Source organism: Triticum aestivum, chromosome 5A (genome assembly GCF_018294505.1).
Source record: "Triticum aestivum cultivar Chinese Spring chromosome 5A, IWGSC CS RefSeq v2.1, whole genome shotgun sequence".
NCBI classification, from domain to species: domain Eukaryota; kingdom Viridiplantae; phylum Streptophyta; class Magnoliopsida; order Poales; family Poaceae; genus Triticum; species Triticum aestivum.
In genome coordinates, this window is record NC_057806.1 from 602,582,080 (window position 1) to 602,591,049 (window position 8,970).

Here is an 8,970-nt window from a genome sequence, read left to right on the forward strand (position 1 = left end):
TCCCGTGGCAGCGGGGTCCTAATGGAAACTAAGGGATATTAAGGCCTCCTTTTAATAGAGTACCGGACCAAAGCATTAACACATAGTGAATACATGAACTCCTCAATCTACGGTCATCACCGGGAGTGGTCCCGATTATTGTCACTTCGGGGTTGCCGGATCATAAAACATAGTAGGTGACTATAGACTTGCAAGATAGGATCAAGAACTCTCATATATTGATGAAAACATAGTAGGTTCAGATCTGAAATCATGGCACTCGGGCCCTAGTGACAAGCATTAAGCATAGCAAAGTCATAGCAACATCAATCTCAGAACATAGTGGATACTAAGGATCAAACCCTAACAAAACTAACTCGATTACATGATAGATCTCATCCAACCCATCACCGTTCAGCAAGCCTATGATGGAATTACTCACGCACGGCGGTGAGCATCATGAAATTAGTGATGGAGGATGGTTGATGATGACCCCGAACGGACTCCCCTCCCCGGAGCCCCGAACGGACTCCAGATCAGCCCTCCCGAGAGGTTTTAGGGCTTGGCGGCGGCTCTGTATCGTAAAACGCGATGAATTCTTCTCTCTGATTTTTTTCTCTCCGAAACCAAATTTATAGAGTTGGAATTGAGGTCGGAGGAGCTCCAGGGGGCTCACGAGGTAGGGGGCGCGCCCTAGGGGGGCAGGTGCACCCCCACCCTCGTGGACAGGTGGTGGGCCCCCTGGTCTTCATCTTTTGCAAGGATTTTTTATTATTTCCGGATAGATGTTCCGTGAAGTTTCAGGTCATTCTGAGAACTTTTGTTTCTGCACATAAATAACACCATAGCAATTCTGCTGAAAACAGCGTCAGTCCGGGTTAGTTCCATTCAAATCATGCAAGTTAGAGTGCAAAACAAGGGCAAAAGTGTTTGGAAAAGTAGATACGTCGGAGACGTATCACTAGGGTGTGGACCCCCTGGCCTTGATTCTTTGCCAGTATTTTTTATTATTTCCAAAAATAATCTCCATGGAGTTTCAAGTCATTTCGAGAACTTTTGTTTCCGCACATAAATAACACCACGGCAATTCTGCTGAAAACAGCGCCAGTCCGGGTTAGTTCCATTAAAGCATGCAAGTTAGAGTCCAAAACAAGGGCAAAAGTGTTTGGAAAAGTAGATACGACGGAGACGTATCAGGGACAAATAACTTTCTTGTGTGACAACAAACTGTCTACTAAAACTAACTCAGTTGTGTCTTTATCAAAACAGCCCCTAGCTTTTGTTTATGTGCTCTTTATTATCTTGCAAACCTATCCAACAACACCTACAAAGTACTTCTAGTTTCATACTTGTTCTAGGTTAGGCGAACGTTAAGCGTGCGTAGAGTTGTATCGGTGGTCAACATAACTTGAGGGAATATTTGTTCTACCTTTAGCTCCACATTGGGTTCAACACTCTTACTTATCAAAAGAGGCTACAATTGATCCCCTATACTTGTGGGTTATTAGTCCTTTTTAGGTATTTCAGGATGTTCTTGACCGGTGTCCAGTGATCCACTCTTGGATTACTTTGGTACCTCCCTGTTAAACTTATAGGAAGGCACACATCAGGTCTGGTACATAGCATTGCATACATGATAGAACTTATGGCTGAAGCATAGGGAATGACTTTCATTTTATCTCTATCTTCTGCAGTTGTCGGGCATTGAGTCTGACTCAACTTCACACCTTGTAACACAGGCAAGAACCCTTTCTTTGACTGATCCATTTTGAACTTCTTCAAAACTTTATCAAGGTATGTGCTTTGTGAAAGTCCAATTAAGCATCTTGATCTATCTCTATAGATCTTGATGCCCAATATATAAGCAGCTTCACTGAGATCTTTCATTGAAAAATTCTTATTCAAATATCCTTTTATGCTTTTTGCATAAATTCTATATGATTTCCAATCAACAATATGTCATCCACCTATAATATTGGAAATGCTATAGAGCTCCCACTCACTTTCTTGTAAATACAGGCTTCTCCAACAGTCTGTATAAAACCATATGCTTTGATCACACTATCAAAGCACATATTCCAACTCCGAGAGGCCTGCACCAGTCCATAAATGGATCGCTGGAGCTTGCACACTTTGTTAGCACCTTTTGGATCAACAAAACCTTATGGTAGCATCATATACAACTCTTCTTTAAGAAATCCATTAAGGAATGCAATTTTGACATCCATTTGCCAAATTTCATAATCATAAAATGCGACAATTGCTAACATGATTCGGACAGACTTAAGCATCGCTACGGGTGAGAAGGTATCATCATAGTCAACTCCTTGAACTTGTCGAAAACCTTTCGCAACAAGTCGAGCTTTGTAGAAGTAACATTACCATTAGCGTCAGTGTTCTTCTTGAAGATCCATTTATTTTCTATGGCTTGTCGATCATCGGGCAAGTCAACCAAAGAGCATACTTTGTTCTCATACATGGATCCCATCTTAGATTTCATAGCCTCAAGCCATTTTGCGGAATCTGGGCTCATTATCACTTCCTCATAGTTCGTAGGTTCGTCATGGTCTAGTAACATGACTTCCAGAATAGGATTACCGTACCACTCTGGTGCGCAACGTACTCTGGTTGACCTATGAGGTTCAGTAGTAACTTGATCTGAAGTTTCATGATCATTATCATTAGCTTCCTCACTAATGGGTGTAGGCATCACTGGAACTGATTTCTGTGATGAAATACTTTCCAATTCGAGAGAAAGTACAACTACCTCATCAAGTCTACTTTCCTCCCACTCACTTCTTTCGAGAGAAACTCCTTCTCTAGAAAGGATCTATTCTTAGCAACAAATATCTTGCCTTCAGATCTATGATAGAAGGTGTACCCAACAGTTTCCTTTGGGTAACCTATGAAGACACACTTTTCTGATTCGGGTTCGGGTTTATCAGGCTGAATCTTTTTCACATAGGCATCGCAACCCCAAACTTTGAGAAACGACAGCTTAGGTTTCTTGCCAAACCACAATTCATACGGTGTCGTCTCAACGGATTTAGATGGTACCCTATTTAATGTGAATGCAGCTGTCTCTAATGCATAACTCCAAAACGATAGTGGTAAATCGGTAAGAGACATCATAGATCGCACCATATCTAATAAAGTACGGCTACGACATTCAAACACACCATTATACTGTGGTGTTCCAGGTGGCGCGAGTTTCGAAACTATTTCCACGTTGTTTCAAATGAAGACCAAACTCGTAACTCAAATATTCGCCTCCGCGATCAGATTGTAGAAACTTTATTTTCTTGTTATGGTTATTTTCCACTTCACTCTGAAATTCTTTGAACTTTTCAAATGTTTCAGACTTGTGTTTCCTTAAGTAGATATACCCATATTTGTTTGAATCTTCTGTGAAGGTCGGAAAATAACGATACCCGCTGCGATCCTCAACACTCATCGGACCGCATACATTAGTATGTATTATTTCCAATAAGTCAGTGGCTCACTCCATTGTTCCGGAGAATGGAGTCTTAGTCATCTTGCCCATGGGGCATGGTTCGCAAGCCCATCGGTATGGACTTTCTTCATGCGCTTTACACCAATATGACCTAAACGGCAGTGCCTCAAATAAGTTGCACTATCATTATTAACTTTGCATCTTTTGGGATCAATATGATGAATATGTCTATCACCACGATAGAGATTCAACAAAAATAGACCACTCATCAAGGGTGCATGACCATAAAATATATTACTCATATAAATAGAACAACCATTATTCTCTGATTTAAATGAATAACCGTCTTGCATCAAACAAGATCCAAATATAATGCTCATGCTCAACACTGGCACTAAATAACAATTATTCAGGTCTAAAACTAATCCCGAAGGTAGATGTAGAGGTAGCGTGTCGACGACGATCACATTGACCTTCAAACCATTTTCGATGCGCATCGTCACCTTGTCCTTAGCCAATCTTCATTTAATCCATAGCCCCTATTTTGAGTTGCAAATATGAGCAACCGAACCAGTATCAAATACCCAGGCGCTACTATGAGCATTAGTAAGGTACACATCAATAACCACTGGTACGCGTCGGTCCTATACAAATGGTTTTTAACCCCATTCCGCGACGACATTTGGAACCGTCGCCAAGTGAGTGTGGGCGATAGGGGGTCCTTCCCACACGACCCAGAAACCGTCGGGGATATGCCCTCCTGGCACACACGCTCGGCAAAATGAGGTCGTGTGCAACCGACGAGCGCTCAAATACAAAAATACGTATAGTAGAGCTAAAAATACAATTATACAGCGGAATTGTTTCCGGTCGCAAGTACATCCCACATAGTCAGTCCCCCTAAACGTTTCCGTTTGTATGTACATCCCACACAGTCGCTCCAAGGAAAACGTTTCCTTTCACAGGTACATCACACACAATTTTTCCTGTTAAATCGTTTCCGTTATTGAATGCATCACACACGGTCCGTAGAAGAAACTGTGTGGCAAAGGCTGTCCATCAGACACAGTTTTTATGTGGTAAACGTTTGCGCAAGGTGGCCTAACACAAACAATTTTCAAGAGAAAGTCGTGTGTGATTTCATTGATCCAACACGGTTTATTCCTAGAAACTGTGTGCGTTGCATGAGGTCATCGCCCACGGTATTTTTTGAACAACCGTTTGCAATAGCAAAACCCAATTAGAAGGCTAATTATCCGATTATTCATAATACATTTATTAATCTAATTGACATTTCATATTAAGCACACAATATATTTCATTTTGATAATTTAAATACATCAGAGTACAACATCATATAGCTTCAGCACTCAGCTACCCCATTACACAACTACACCAGGACCAAGTTTCACATGCAACATCTATAGCCTTTCGAAATTAGCATCATAGACGGTACATAGACATATGTATCTCATCTGGAAAACTGCTGAAGCAAAAGGTGAATATTGAGCCTTCATTGATGTTGAAGGTCTTTGTAACTTTAGGCCAGTGCCTATGGATGATTGACTGTCCATCCTTCGTCCTCTTTAGGAACACTTTAATATTGAACCGTGGGTGTTGTATGAATACATTCCTTGCCTCCTGACCATACAGGTGGTTTGAGAGGTAATCATCAGTGGACTGCTTTGGAAAGGCCTAGAAACAAGGATGTGCATAAATATCTTCTCTATATAGGAAATGGGGCAAAGGAATAAAAAAGGCAAGGTATAATAGTTAGTACCATCCTGTAGTGAACTGATGCCTTCTTCATTGTGCATACAAAGGTCTTATTGTTTTTGTCGCTAATTTCTTTATCCTAACAATCTTTCTGAGTTTCTTGACTTGACTGATATTCATGGACAACTCATTTCCTCATATGCAAAAAGGGTCGAACAGTGGCTCAAAACCTCTGACAAGAGGACCTACATGTGCAAGACCAAATTGTTAAAAACCTAAAAATTAGAATGGTTCCTGCAATTGCCCAATAATGTGCTATTAGACAATGGACCATGCACGTGCTAACCTCGATTGTAAACCTCAGTGCTTCCCATTGTTTCCCTGCAACACATATAAGGTAGTTAGTCATCAGGTTAACTAGGAGTTCACAGGCTATCAGTAAAATATGTTGATTAAACATAAACACATTGAAGATTCATCAGATTAATCCAAGCCACATGGAAAACCCATTTATCCAACCAAGCATGATTTAGAACTAGGAAATATAGAACTTCTATATGTTTCTCATGTATTAAGTGGAGCCAAATTTGATTTATTCCTCACATGCACAACAATACAAAATTCTAACCACGACAATTGGACATCGCAGTGTAGAGTTGAACCAAGCAATTAGCTAAACACCACAACAAATGAACAAAACATTAACTGAGCACCACATTGCACAATATAACATACTCCTAATAGAAGATCAGACAGTTAACCAAACCAAGCATGCTTAATAACTTGGAAATATAGCAATTGTATTTGTTTCTTATGTATTTAGTACAACCAAATTAGATTTATTTCTCACATGGTATACAATAAAAGAATGCACCCACAACAATTGAACATCGCATTGCAGAATTGAACCAAATAGCTAGCCGCGTCGCGTTGTCGGCACCCGAGGCATCGACGGTGGCCTCGACGGCGAGGTGCTCCTCCAAGATCTAGAGGTCGACACGAATGGTAGCCATCACAACCTCATCCGCGCGTGCGGCCGGGATTTGCTTCGCCACTGCCAAATGGTCCTTTGGATCCTGCCTATACTGTGTGCACCATGGCTTAGGGCGGCGCTTATTTGGTAGAGGGGGTAGGTGATTTGGATGGAAGGTGTCGCGCTGGCGCCGGCAGTTGGGGCATGTGGGATGTGGGAGGAGGAGGATGGGGGTTCGGTGTGGATTACCTGCCTAGATAGGCGAGGCAGAGCAGCGTGAAGGAGGGTCGCTGCCGAGGAGGCGGCGGCGTTGCAAGCAAGGAGTGAAGGTTTCAACTTGGAAAGGAAGGCGGAAATAGGGGAAATGTGGCTTTTGGTAAGGGGGATGGATGGGAAGGTAGATATTTCCGCGGAAGACGAAAATTTAGAATCGCTTCAGCGAAAAAACTGGCGCGCAAAGTGTCATCAGACACGGTCCCTTATTCAGTACTGTGTATGATATGTGAACATCACAAACGATTCAGATAGCTTAACTTGTGTGTGTTGAGTTTGAACGTCAAAAATTTTGGTTCGAATTTCCCTGGTTAGAGGTCATCCACGTCATTGCATAATTTGGGTACACAAAGGATACTAACTTCTTAATCGAGCAAGTTCGGCAATTAAACAGAGCTAGCTGACCTAAACATTACTCTAACAAATTAAAGACCGACACTCTTAATTAAACAAAACAAATAGTACTACTACGGCTGGTGCTTGTCGATCTCCGCTGTGTCCAGCTCGCGCCCGACGGCCTCCTGGGGAAGGGGCTCCATGGCATCAATTGCACCATACTCGGCAAGCATCTCGCCATACGCGTCCGCCATATATTTGGAATAGGCCGCCATGAACTAGGCGTGGGCGGCCGCGATCTGGGCTCTGGCGGGCTCCGTCGTGGCAAGGTATGCTGCGCAGGAACGGACGGCTGCTCGAACTCTCTCGGCGATTGCCAACTCTTCGGCCGTGGGTTGCCGACCGTTGTCGGAGAAGCTTCGTTAAATTTGTGCGGTGAACGCCAAGAGCTGGGCATGGACGGCCTCGACAAGGTAGTGGGTGGCCTCCATCAGGGCTAAGGCCGTCGTTGTGGAACGGACATCTGTTGTGCCGCTGATGTCTACTACACAACCTTCTTCTTGTAGACGTTGTTGGGCCTCCATGTGCAGAGGTTTGTAGGACAGTAGCAAATTTCCCTCAAGTGGATGACCTAAGGTTTATCAATCCGTATGAGGCGTAGGATGAAGATGGCCATCGAATAAGTTTTGCCCCCTCTGGCAGGATGCCGGAACGGGTCTAGATTGGCTTTCGGTGGCTACGGAGGCTTCTGGCGGCGGAACTCCTGATCTATTGTGCTCTCGGATGTTTTTAGGGTATATGGAGATATATAGGCGGAAGAAGTACGTCGGGAGGGCCACAAGGGGCCCACGAGGGTGGAGGGCGCGCCCTAGGGGGGTGGGTGCGCCCCCCGACCTCGTGGCCTCCTCGAAGGTCCCCTGATGTGCACTCCAAGTCTTCCGGGCTTCTTCTGATCCAAAAAAAGTTCCGTTAACTTTCAGGTCAATTGGACTCCGTTTGATTTTTCCTTTTCTTCAAAACCCTAAAACAAGGTAAAAACAGAAACTGGCACTGGGCTCTGGGTTAATAGGTTAGTCCCAAAAATGATATAAAAGTGTATAATAAAGCCCATAAACATCCAAAATAGTAGATAATATAGCATGGAGCAATCAAAAATTATAGATATGTTGGAGACGTATCAGCATCCCCAAGCTTAATTCCTGCTCGTCCTTGAGTAGGTAAATGATAAAAACAGAATTTTTTATGTGGAATGCTACTTGGCATAATTTCAATGTAATTCTTCTTAATTGTGGCATGAATATTCAGATCCATAAGATTCAAGAAAAAAGTTCATATTGACATAAAAATAATAATACTTCAAGCATACTAACTAAGCAATCATGTCTTCTCAAAATAACATGGCCAAAGAAAGTTCATCCCTACAAAATCATATAGTTTGGTCATGCTCCATTTTCGTCACACAAGAATGCTCTCATCATGCACAACCCCGATGACAAGCCAAGCAATTGTTTCATACTTTAGCAATCTCAAACCTATAAACTTTCACGCAATGTATGAGCGCGAGCCATGGACATAGCACAATGGGTGGAATAGAATATAATGAGGGGGTTATGTGGAGAAGACAAAAAGGAGAAAGTCTCACATTAACGAGACTAATCAATGGGCTATGGAGATGCCCATCGATTGATGTTAATGCAAGGAGTAGGGATTGCCATGCAATGGATGCACTAGAGCTATAAATGTATGAAAGCTCAACAAAAGAAACTAAGTGGGTGTGCATCCAACTTGCTTGCTCACGAAGACCTAGGGCACTTGAGGAGGCCCATTATTGGAATATACAAGCCAAGTTCTATAATGAAAAATTCCCACTAGTATATGAAAGTAACAAAACAAGAGACTCTCTATCATGAAGATTACGGTGCTACTTTGAAGCACAAGTGTGGCAAAGGATAGTAGCATTGTCCCTTCTCTCTTTTTCTCTCTTTTTCATTTTTTTGCCTTTCTCTTTTTTATGGCCTTTCTCCTTCTTTTTTGGCCTTTCTCTTTTTTTCATTTTTTTATTCCTCACTTGGGACAATGCTCTAGAAAATGATGATCATCGCACTTATATTTATTTACGACTCAATGATTACAACTCGATACTAGAACAAAGTATGACTCTGTATGAATGCCTCCAGCGGTGTATCGGGATATGCAATGAACCAAGAGTGACATGTATGAAAGAATTATGAATGGTGGC